Here is a 12,607-nt window from a genome sequence, read left to right on the forward strand (position 1 = left end):
TGCATGCACTGCTCGGCTCAAATCTCTGGGCTCTCATTCATACTCTTGCTCAGAACAGTGTACCCCTTGGTTTTCACCTAACTTGTCTCATCTTCCATCCGTCGGGATTCAACCCAGGTATCACCCTCCTAGGAAGCCTTTCTGAGACCTTCATATTGGGCAAAGTGCCCTTTTTAGTGACCTCTGCCTCCCTGTGCGTTCTTTATTACTTCATGAAAGTTAATGTGAAGCTGTGTTCCACTCTTTGCGACCCCATGGACTGTAGCCCACCAGGCTCCCCTGTCCATGGAATTCTAAAGGCAAGAGTACTGGAGTGGGTTGCCATTTCCTTCTCCAGGGGATCTTCCCAACCCAGGGAAGGTCCCTGTGGTGGGTTCTCTCCCACATTGCAAACAGATGCTTTACCATCTGAGCCACCAGGGAAGCCCCTTATTACTTCATACACTATAAAAATTAATACACAGCTACTCTGTGAGCTGCTCCTAAGGTCAGAGTTTGTGTCTTATTTATTTTTATACTCCTAGCTAGAACTCAGCAATGTGGCTGGTATTAAGGGATTACTTTAAAAACACTGGTTGGAATTAAACTGAACTGGACCTAAGTGGGAAACATCAGGATTACTTGCCTGTTTCATGCGATTTTATAGGAGATTGTGTGTGTGCATGCTCAGTCGTGGCTGACTCTTTGTGACGGTAGCCCTCCAGGCTCCTCTGTCCATGGGATTTCCCAGGCAAGAGTACTGGAGTGGATTGCCATCCCCTTCTCCAGGGGATCTTCCTGACCCGGGGATCGAACCCACATCTCCTGTATCTCCTGCATTGGCAGGTGGATGCTTTACCACTGAGCCACCTGGGAAGCCCTTATATGAGATTAGACAGAGCAAAAGAAGGAGGGGGAAGGGAGAAAGGAGGAGAGGAAGGAGAACTGTTATTATACATGAAAGTAGTATAAATCCTCGTAATTCCTAGTTATAATAAAATGATATTATTAAAAGCATAATAAGAGGTAAAAATGGGTCAGCCAGATTTTTTTTCCCTTACAAGCAGAATCTATACAGATATTTTAACTTCACCACTCATTGAGAAGATTTCAGGCAGCCGTTAAACTTCAGATTTCATCTCACAGGCCTCTGTATACATTATTCATATGTAGCATGAACGTAAATCATCTCAGGCTCAGCTGAAGGTATGACCACATCCAGAAAATACAGTTCAGTAAGGAACCAGGGAGCAGTTCTCAGGGAAACTCCTTGAAGAAGAGTCCTTCTGCACACCCATGCAGTCTTGTTTTTCCTAAGTTCAGGCCACGGTGTATAAGAGCTGGAATGGGGAATATCTGTTTAGTAGTTAACACACATGGGCTCTGAAACTAGCCTGCCTTTCTCTTAATCCTGCCTTTTCTACTTAGTCTGTATGGATACAAGCAGATAAATTCACCTCTGCTTGCCTCAGTTTCCTCATCTGTAAAATAAGGATTAAAAGAGTTACTACTTGTAAGGGGTTTAGAGCAATACCTTGCCCATAGCAAGTGCTCAATAAATGCAATTATCCACTATCTTTAGTCCTTCTTTTTTCATTGTCAAATGCCAGTGTAGCTCAGACATCATTTTTTGTTATCTGTCCACCCATCCAGCCATTCATCCATTCATTTAACAAGTGTGTTTGAGCACTGACTATGTGTCTGGTACTGTGTTGGGTGCCAACTACACAGAAAATGAGTAAGACATGGCTCATGTGCTTAGTAAATTCATGGTATTGTGTGTATGTGTGTACATGTGCACACATGCATGTGGGTAAGGGGGTCACAGTTAAGCAGGTAATAATATCAAAGATGATAAATTCTGTGTAGGGAGAAGCTCATTTGGACTGTGAAGAGAGAGACCTAATGCCCCTGTAATGTCCCAGATGGTCAGGACAGAATTTCCAGTAGAAATGATATTAAAAATGGGTCTGAGTTGGCCAAGTGAGAGCTGAAGGTGAGTGGGCCAGGTATATTTAATACCAATGGAGCCACCTTGATAGAGGCCTGAAAGCTGGAAACTTGTGAGCAGGTCGGTATGGAGAGTCAAGCAGGGAGGGATGAGATGCAAGGCTGGCCAGGGCAGGAGTTGTCATATTACCAGGGGCCTTCCCTGCCAGGAACAGAGAGCCCTTCTTTGTCCTATCTTAGCCAGTAAAGAAGGCATGAGGACATCTAAGTAGAGATTGAAATGTTTAAATAATCTTTATCATTTGAATTGATTCCTTTGAACAGTTTTGCTAATTCTTAATGTGTACAATTTACTGCTTCTACCTTTGGGCCCCTCTATACCCCTGTAGACTCTTAATAAGTATCCTGTATCCCTTTACTAAACTTCAGTCTATTCAGCTCAGTCGCTCAGTCATGTCCGACTCTTTGTGACCCCACGGACTGCAGCACGCTAGGCCTCCCTGTCCATCACCAACTCCCGGAGTTTACTCAAACTCATGTCCATCGAGTCGGTGATGCCATCCAGCCATCTCATCCTCTCTCGTTCCCTTCTCTGAGCCATCAATATTTCCCAGCATCAGGGTCTTTTCCAATGAGTCGGCTTTTCGCATGAGGTAGCCAAAGTATTAGAGTTTCAGCTTCAGCATCAGTCCTTCCAATGAATATTCAGGAAGTATTGATTTCCTTTAGGATTTGACTGGTTTGATCTCCTTGAAGTCAAAGGGATTTCCAGAAGTCTTCTCCAACACCACAGTTCAAAAGTATCAATTCTTCAGCACTCAGCTTTCTTTATAGTCCAACCCTCACATCCATACATGACTACTGGAAAAACCATAGCTTTGACTAGACAGACCTTTGTCGGCGAAGTGATCTCTGCTTTTTAATATGCTTTCTAGGTTTGTCATAGCTTTTCTTTTAATTTCATAGCTGCCAGTCATCACCCACAGTGATTTTGAAGCCAAAAAAAAAATAAAATCTGCCATTGTTACCCTTTTTCCCCTTCTGTTTTCATGAAGTGATGGGACAGGATGTCATGGTCTTAGTGTTTTGAATGTTGAGTTTTAAGGCAGCTTTTTCACTCTCCTCACCCTCATCAACAGTCTCTTTTGTTCCTCTTCAATTTTTGCCATTAGGGTAGTATCATCTGCATTTCTGAGGTTATTGATATTTCTCCCAGCAGTCATGATTCCAGCTTGGGATTCATCTAGCCTGGCATTTTGTATAATGTACTCTGCATAGAAGTTAAATAAGCATGGTGACAATATATAGCCTTGGCATATTCCTTTCCCAATTCTGAACCTGTCTGTTGTTCCATGTCTGGTTCTAACTGTTGCTTCTTGACCTGCAAACAGGTTTCTCAGGAAGCAGATAAGGTGGTCTGGTATTCCCATCTCTTGAAGAATTTTCCACAGTTTGTTGTGATCCACAGAGTCAAAGGCTTTAATGTAGTCAATGAAGCAGAAGTAGATATTATGCTGGAATTCCCTTGCTTTTTATATGATCCAGAGGATGTTGCCAATTTGATCTCTTGTTTCTCTGCCTTTTCTAAAATCCAGCTCATATATGTGAAAGTTCTTGGTTCACATACAGTGAGCTTGAAGTGTTTTGAGCATTACCTTGCTAGCATGTGAAATGAGTGTAATTGTCCGGTAGTCTGAACATTCTTTGGCATTGCCTTTCTTTAGGATTGGAATGAAAAACTGGCCTTTTCCAGTCTTGTGGCCACTGCTGAGTTTTCCATATTTGAGGGCATATTGAGTGCAGCACTTTCACAGCACCATTTTTTTTTTTTTTTAGGATTTAAAATAGCTCAGCTGGAATTCCATCACTTCCACTAGCTTTGTTTTTAGTAATGCTTCCTAAGGCCCACTTGACTTCACACTCCAGGATGTTGACTCTAGGTGAGTGACCACAACATTGTGGTTATCCATGTCATTAAGAACTTTTTTTTTTTTTTAAACAGTTCTGTGTATTCTTGCCACCTCTTCTTAATCTCTTCTTCTGTTAGGTCCTTGCTTTCTGTCCTTTATTGTCCCCATCTTTGCATGAAATATTTCCTTGGTATCTCCAATTTTCTTGAAGAAATCTCTAGTCTTTCCCATCTTATTGTTTTCCTCTATTTGCATTGTTCCCTTAAGAAGGCTTTCTGATCTCTCCTTGCTATTCTTTGGAACTCTGCATGCAGTTGGATATATCTTTCCCTTTCTTCTTTGCCTTTCACATCTCTTTTCTCAGCTATTTGTAAGGTCTCCTCTGACAACCATTTTGCCTTCTTGCATTTCTTTTTCTTTTAAATGATTCTGGTCACCGCCTTCTGTACAATGTTATGAACCTTCATCCATAGTTCTTCAGGCACTTTGTCTATCAGATCTAATCCCTTGAAACTATTTGTTACTTCTACTGTATAATCATAGTAGATTTGATTTATTTGACACATGAATGCCTTAGTGGTTTTCCCTATTTTCTTCAATTTAAGTCTGAATTTTGCAATACGGAGCTCATGATCTGAGCAACAGTCAGCTCCTAGTCTTGTTTTTGCTGACTGTATAGAGTTTCTCAATCTTCAGCTGCAAAGAATATAATCAGTCTGATTTCGGTGTTGACTGTCTCATGATGTCCATGTGTAGAGTCCATGTGTTGTTGGAAGAGGTGTTTGCTAGGACCAGTGTATTCTCTTGGCAAAATTCTGTTAGCCTTTGTCTGCTTCATGTTGTACTCCAAGGCAAAACTTGCCTGCTACTCCATGTATCTCTTGACTTCCTACTTTCGCATTCCAGTCCCCTAAGATGGAAAGGACGTCTTTTTTGGTGTTACTTCTAGAAGGTCTTGTAGGTCTTCATAGAACTGTTCAACTTCAGCTTCTTCGGTATTAGTTGTTGGGGCATAGACTTGGATTACTGTGATGTTGAATAATTTGCCTTGGAAATGCACCAATTTCATCTGTCATTTTTGAGATTGCCCCCAAGTACTGCATTTCAGACTCTTCTGTTGACTATGCAGGCTGCTCCATTTCTTCTAAGGGATTCTTGCCCACAGTAGTAGATATAATGGTCATCTGAATTACATTTGCCCAGGGCTCTCAGGTGATGCTAGTGGTAAAGAATCTCCCTGCTAATGCAGGATACATAAGAGATGTGGGTTTGACCCCTGAGTTGGGAAGATCCCCGGGAAGAGGAAATAGCAACTCACTGTAGTATCTTTGCCTGGGAAATACCATGAACAGAGAAGCCTGGTGGTCTATAGTCCATGGGGTCACAAAGAGTCCAACTGAGCAACTTAGTACACATGCATGTACCTCTTAAAAATATATATGTGTATGTTCCTTTTCAGATTCTTTTCTGTTGTAGATTATTACAAAATATTGAGTAGAGTTCCCTGTGCTATACAGTAGCTACTGGTTGGTTATCTGTTTTATATAGTGGTATATGTTAATCCAGATACTTTTAATATCTCATTAGCTAGGTTGTGAAACTATTGTGTACATACACAAAACAACCCTCACATCCCCAGGACCTAGAACAGTGCCTGGCAATCCTCAGTTCTCAGTAATTGCTTGTGAATAAATAATAAATGAAGAAGGTGTGAGGAATGCATGCTGAAAGTTCTGAGTCCAGATGAGGAAAAGTCTGTGAGGTAGTTTAATCTCACAGGGTTTCATTGAGGAACCTGGGCCTTGGAAGATAAAAAAGATCTGGAGAGAGAGAAGGAAGAGGCAGACAATTCTAGAGAGGGACAATTAGCATGCAAATCACTTCATCAAGACAAATCACCACTTAATGTAATCTAAGCAATTGGAAATCTTCAAAGCTCTAATAGTTGGATATATTGGAATTCACACAAGATAGCCAATTTTCTGGGCAGATTGTAATTCAGGGGATGAATGTGAAAGGGCTTAGCCAGTTGCTTCAGAAAATGGCCTAAAGTGGGCCTTCACGACAATGTTAATTAGACCAAAGTTAATTAGTTAATTAAAACAAAAGTAGCAAATGATAGTTTCTAAAATTAAGGTGGAGACAATGCTAATGTCTCTGCTAATGTCACCTGACCAGAATCCATGGGGAGGGTTTTACCTTCTGAGAAAATTTATCATTTAGGGCTCTAGGCCTCTGTCATTCATTTAGCCGCCAGAGGCCCACTGCTTCTCACAACCTCAGCCCCATGACCCTGGCATTTCTGACTGTTGAAGGGCCAGAACTTTAGACTCATCAAGTTCAATGCTTTATTTAGGTCAGAAGTGGCTTTATGTTCATTTGTCACTTTGCAGCTGAAGTGAAGGCCCTAAACAGAAGCATGGTATTATCTTCCTGACAGTGATTTGACGCTCACCATGTCGTGCTGGAAAATTAGGGTCTAGAACCAAAATGTTAATCACAGGGACCTCTATACATTGATGGCACAAATAATACATTTCTATATATAAAAAAAAATCTGTAGTGACTCACTCTCTTTTAAATAAAAATCTCCCCTTGCTATTTCAGTGAACTGAATGACTGACTCCAGGCACTTTTGTTTTTTTGTGCTCTAGGAGGAGCCTGTTTAACTTCTCAGGAAACTTCTTGATCTGTTAGAATTAGGCTCTGTGCTTCCCTTCGGTGCTCAGAGAACAAAAGTGATTCTCTACATGATTGGAGGTGGAATTGGCTCTTTCTAGCCTCCTCCTCACTGAAGACAGGAACTATTCTTCAGGCCCCCTGAACCATTTCTTCTTTTTTGGCTATGGTGATGGTTTCCAAAGAGGATCCTGCTTGTAGTATCAACTCTCCACAACGTTAAGAGAGTTACTTGAAAAAGTAGTGTTATGCCCAGTAAGCTTGGGAAGAAATGGAAAAGAATTAACAAATGAATGATTGGTGTATACACTGCAAGACGTCTCAGTATTTATCTCCAGTAATAGTTTTTTCAAGCTTGTTTGACCAAATAACTTTTTTTCAAGAAACGGTTGGTGACACTAGCTTACCAAAGAATGTATTCTGGGAAATGCTCTGCTCCGAAGCCAAAAAGCTAAGGCCTGAGTTAAAGGCTGCTCCATCACTTACTAGTCATGAGACTATGGGCAAGTGTCTACCCACTCTGGACCTCAAACCCTTCTTTTGAAAAATGGGAATAATTGCTGCTTCTACTTTAAATATTTTGTGTTGTTGTTGCTCAATCACTCAGTTGTGTCTGACTCTTTGCAACTCCATAGATTGCAGCACGCCAGGCTTCCCCGTCCTTCACTGTCTCCTGGAGTTTGCTCAGACTCACGTCCATTGAGTCAATGATGCCATCCAACCATCTCATCCTCTTTTGCCCCCTCTCCTCCTGCCCTCAAATCTTTCCCATTATCAGGGTCTTTTCCAGTGAGTCAGCTTTTTGCATCAGGTGGCCAAATATTCTATGATCACTAGACAATTCTATTAGTATTACTTTGTGTGTGTGTGTGTGTGTGTGTGCATGCTCAGTCACATCTGACTTTTGTGACCCCATGGATGTAGTCCACCAGGCTCCTCTGTCAGTGGGATTTCCCAGGCAAAAATATTGTAGTGGGTTGTCATTTTCTTCTCCAGGGGTATCTTCCTGACCCAGGGATTGAACCTGCATCTCCTGCATTGGCAGGTGGATTCTTTACTACTGGGCCACCTGGGAAGCCCATGAGTATTACTACTACTGCTAAACTACTAAGTGCTGCCACTGTCCATGGCAGACACTACTCTTTGCATAGTGTACTCTTTGCGTACAAACTCTTTGCATATCCAACAAGCACCTGACACCTCCTCCCTCCCTTTCAGTTTCTGTAATAGAAGATATGAAAACTAAATGAAACACATGCTTTCTTACACTCTTTTGCAGCTAGGGGTAGCTATTATATGAGACAGTCTGGGCCAATAAGACCTAAAGGCAATTCTCAGGGGACTCTGAGAAGAATACTGCTTTCCCTCATAAGGGGGTGCCATGCATGGGGCTCTTGCACATACATCAGTAAGAGGACTGAAGAAGTTGGCTCCAGCATAGGTGAGCACTGGAGGAATGCCAGGAATGGTCTATCTGCATACTTTTTGTACCACGTGGAAATGAAAAGCAAACAAGTCACAGAAGTGTCTGAAAAGCAAGTTTACTTGCAGCTGAACACTCTTCTAAAAGATTTATCTACCGTCTATTGAGTGCTTTCCTTGTGTTCCTAGGAAGCATTTAATACATATGAATTCAGCCACTCCTCACAACACTGTAATACCATTTCACAGGTGAGGAAGCAGACTCAAGTACCTTGTTCAAATTCACACAGAGGATGGACTAACCTTTGGAAATGTAGTCATTATAACCTCAGAATTTATTAATGTTTCTCACTTTAAATGAGGCAGTTAGTGTCCTCTTTTAAAACGGAGCCCTCACCATCTGCCATGAGATGTGGAAGTTCAGTTCAGTGCAGTCGCTCAGTCGTGTCCGACTCTTTGTGACCCCATGAATTGCAGCACGCCAGGCCTCTCTGTCCATCACCAACTCCCGGAGTCTATCCAAACCCATGTCCATCGAGTCGGTGATGCCATCCAACCATCTCATCCTCTGTCGTCCCCTTCTCCTCCCGCCCCCAATCCTACCCAGCATTAGGGTCTTTTCCAATGAGTCAACCCTTCACATGAGGTGGCCAAAGTATTGGAGTTTCAGCTTCAACATCAGACCTTCCAATGAACACCTCGGATTGATCTCTTTTAGGATGGATTGATTGGATCTCCTTGCAGTCCAAGGGACTCTCAAGAGTCTTCTCCAACACCACAGTTCAAAAGCATCAATTCTGCGGCGCTCAGCTTTCTTCACCGTCCAACTCTCACATCCATACATGACCATTTGAAAAACCATAGCCTTGACTAGACGGACTTTTGTTGGCAAAGTAATGTCTCTGCTTTTAAATATGCTATCTAGGTTGGCCATAACCTTCCTTCCAAGGAGTAACTGTCTTTTAATTTCATGGCTGCAGTCACCCTCAGCAGTGATTCTGGAGCCCCCCAAAATAAAGTCTGACACTGTTTCCATTGTTTCCCCATCTATTTCCCATGAAGTGATGGGACCAGATGCCATGATCTTAGTTTTCTGAATGTTGAGCTTTAAGCCAACTTTTTCACTCTCCTCTTTCACCTTCATCAAGAGGCTCTTTAGTTCTTCTTCACTTTCTGCCATAAGGGTGGTGTCATCCGCATATCTGAGGTTATTGATATTTCTCCCGGCAATCTTGATTCCACCTTGTGTTTTTTCCAGCCCAGCATTTCTCATGATGTACTCTGCATATAAGTTAAATAAGCAGGGTGACAATATACAGCCTTGACGTACTCCTTTTCCTATTTGGAACCAGTCTGTTGTTCCATGTCCAGTTCTAACTGTTGCTTCCTGACCTGCATACAGGTTTCTCAAGAGACAGGTCAGATGGTCTGGTATTCCCATCTCTTTCAGAATTTTCCACAGTTTATTGTGATCCACACAGTCAAAGGCTTTGGCATAGTCAATAAAGCAGAAATAGATGTTTTTCTGGAACTCTCTTGCTTTTTCGATGATCCAGCGGATGTAGGCAATTTGATCTCTGGTTCCTCTGCCTTTTCTAAAACCAGCTTGAACATCTGAAAGTTCACGGTTCATGTATTGCTGAAGCCTGGCTTGGAGAATTTTGAGCATTACTTTACTAGCATGTGAGATGAGTGCAATTGTGCGGTAGTTTGAGCATTCTTTGACATTGCCTTTCTTTGGGATTGGAACGAAAACTGACCTTCTCCAGTCCTGTGGCCACTGCTGAGTTTTCCAAATTTGCTGGCATATCGAATGCAGCACTTTCACAGCATCACCTTTGAGGATTTGAAATAGCTCAACTGGAATTCCATCACCTCCACCAGCTTTGTTTGTAGTGATGCTTTCTAAGGCCCACTTGACTTCACATTCCAGGATGTCTGGCTCTAGGTGAGTGATCACACCATCGTGATTATCTGGGTCGTGAAGATCTTTTTTGTACAGTTCTTCTGTGTATTCTTGCCATCTCTTCTTAATATCTTCTGCTTCTGTTAGGTCCATACCATTTCTGTCCTTTATCGAGCCTATCTTTGCACAAAATGTGGAAGAGACATGTATAATAAGCCTTTTCAGAGACAGGGCCCGCACCCACTGCAGGTTTACAGCAGCCAGTGAGGGTTTACAGCAGCCAGTGCGGGTTTACGACAGCCAGTGTGGGTTTACGGCAGCCAGTGAGGGTTTACAGCAGCCAGTGCAGCTTTATGACAGCCAGTGCGGGTTTACAGCAACCTGCTTCTGTACACACCGGATGGAGGGGAGTAGAGCCAGGCCAGGCCTAGCATGGCAGCTTCTCCCCAGAGACTGACATCCACAGACTTAGGCTACACCCTGAAGCTCACTCTAGATCCCAGTAGTGGGCTCATTGGCATATTACAGGATGCAAACCTGAGAAGCACAACTCATGAAGGTAATTGAGACTAAAATGTGAAAATATTTGGAGCACCCAAGTCCACTTGTTTGCCTTTAATTAAGCCCCAGTGTGACAGGTAAGGCAATATACACTGGCCTCTAGAAAACTATAAAAGGAGACAGAAATCTATACATAAACAGTTATGTCTACAGTGTTCTGAACTTGATTTTTGACCACAGAGAAGGAATACTTAGTTTAAGGGCTCATGGGAGATATAGAGGGATTTTTGTTGTTGTTTAGTTGCTAAGTCGTGTCTGACTCTTTGTGATCCCATGGACTGTAGCCTGCCAGGCTCCTCTGTCCATGGGATTCTCCAAGCAGGAATATTGGAGTGGGGTGCCATTCCCTTCTCCGGGGGATCTTCCTGACCCAGGAATGGAACCCGTGTCTCCTGCATTAGCAAGTGGATGCTTTACCACTGAGCCACCAGGGAAGCCCTGTAAGAAGAATTTTAATTTGTATCTAATTTATTTCTTAGAATTATAGCTTCAAAATGGGTAGCTGCTGTGGAATATAAGTGATGCAAGGGTATGCTAGCTTTCTCTGACCTTTCGTCTCCTTTATGTCAAAAACAGGTTCCAGCCTGAATATCTTGGCTAATGGCAGGAAGAAGTTTCTGTATAATCAGAGTGTAGCCTATCTCAGCTATAATCACATAGACAGACCAGCATTTGCCAAGGCTGCATATAGAAAAGCCAACACTAGCCAAAGTTCCCTCTGTAACTTTCTAATACCCAGATGTACTGACTGCAAAATCTAATCATTAATAACTACATGACCCCATAGGGGAAACAAGTTAAAATACTGCCCCAAACCTTGAGAACTCCTATTTTGCATGGACTTCCCAGGTGGCAGCGTGGTAAAGAACCTGCCTGCCAGTGCAGGAGAAGAAAGAGACATAGGTTTGATCCTTGGGTGGGGAAGATCCCCTAGAGGAGGGTATGGCAACCCATTCCAGTATTCTTGTATGCAAAATCCCATGGACAGAGGAGCCTGGCGGGCTACAATCCATGGGGTCACAAGAGTCAGATATAACTGAAGCAATTTAGCATGCATGCATGCATTAGCATTATCAGTGAATTTTGTTGCTTATGTTGCCATTATAAATGAGATAGTTGAAAACAGTAATCTAATGTTACTAGAGGAACATTAGAATTATAGCAAAACATGAGATCTATGGATGGGATTAATGATCCCAGTCTTGAGCAGAAACTGATGACCCTAGAAGTGAGTGCAAAGGGTATCTGTAATACAGATCACTGCAGGCTTGATCTTATGAAAGTTAGAACCACTTGGGGGCAGTAGTGTGCACACTTGAAGACAAGCAAAAAATAGCTACCACATTACTACCTTCTCCAATCCATTCATTCAACAGACATACCAACGAATGATTACTGAGTGTCATCTATGTGTCAAGCACCCTTCTCAGTAATTATAGGCCCAGGAGGCACAGTGATGAACAAGGAAGACAAGGCCTCCACTCCCAAGCTTACCCTGCAAAGGCTGTGCTCTTTAGTCGGGCATGCAGCTGGATGAGGTGAAACAGAGATACTTGAGCAGGCCCAGGCTATATAATCAATGTATCTACAGGTCTGTTCTGCCTTTTATGATGCTCTCTTTGTTATTAAGATCGTCCTCATTGCATACCCGACACAGAGACTATCAGGTGTAGAAAAAGACGGACAGTTGTTAAGTTAGTACACATCAGCAAAGTCACGCTCAAAATTCTCCAAGCCAAGCTTCAACAGTACATGAACCAAGAACTTCCAGATGTTCCAGCTGGATTTAGAAAAGGCAGAGGAGCCAGAGATCAAATTGCCAACATCCATTGGAACATCAAAACAGCAAGAAAATTCCAGAAAAACATCTACTTCTGCTTTATTGATTATGCGAAAGCCTTTGACTGTGTAGATCACAGCAAACTGTGGAAAATTCTGAAAGAGATGGGAATATCAGACCACCTGACCTGACTCCTGAGAAACCTGTATGCAGGTCAGGAAGCAACAGTTAGAACTGGACATGGAACAACAGACTGGTTCCAAATCAGGAAAGGAGTATGTCAAGGCTGTATATTGTCATGCTGCTTATTTAACTTATATGCAATATACATCATGCAAAATGCTGGGCTGGATGAAGCACAAGCTGCAATCAAGATTGCTGGGAGAAATATCAATAACCTCAGATATGCAGATGACACCA

General features: G+C 42.5%; 1 protein-coding gene across 1 annotated transcript in view; it reads right to left on the reverse strand.

The window, feature by feature from the left end:
- Positions 1-12,607, reverse strand: part of GRM5 (glutamate metabotropic receptor 5) — a 623,817-nt gene that overhangs the window by 56,524 nt on the left and 554,686 nt on the right. The gene's annotated exons all lie outside the window — the stretch shown is intronic.

The sequence above is a fragment of the Giraffa tippelskirchi genome, chromosome 10 (assembly GCF_054371585.1).
Source record: "Giraffa tippelskirchi isolate mGirTip1 chromosome 10, T2T-mGirTip1v1.2.pri, whole genome shotgun sequence".
NCBI classification, from domain to species: Eukaryota; Metazoa; Chordata; class Mammalia; order Artiodactyla; family Giraffidae; genus Giraffa; species Giraffa tippelskirchi.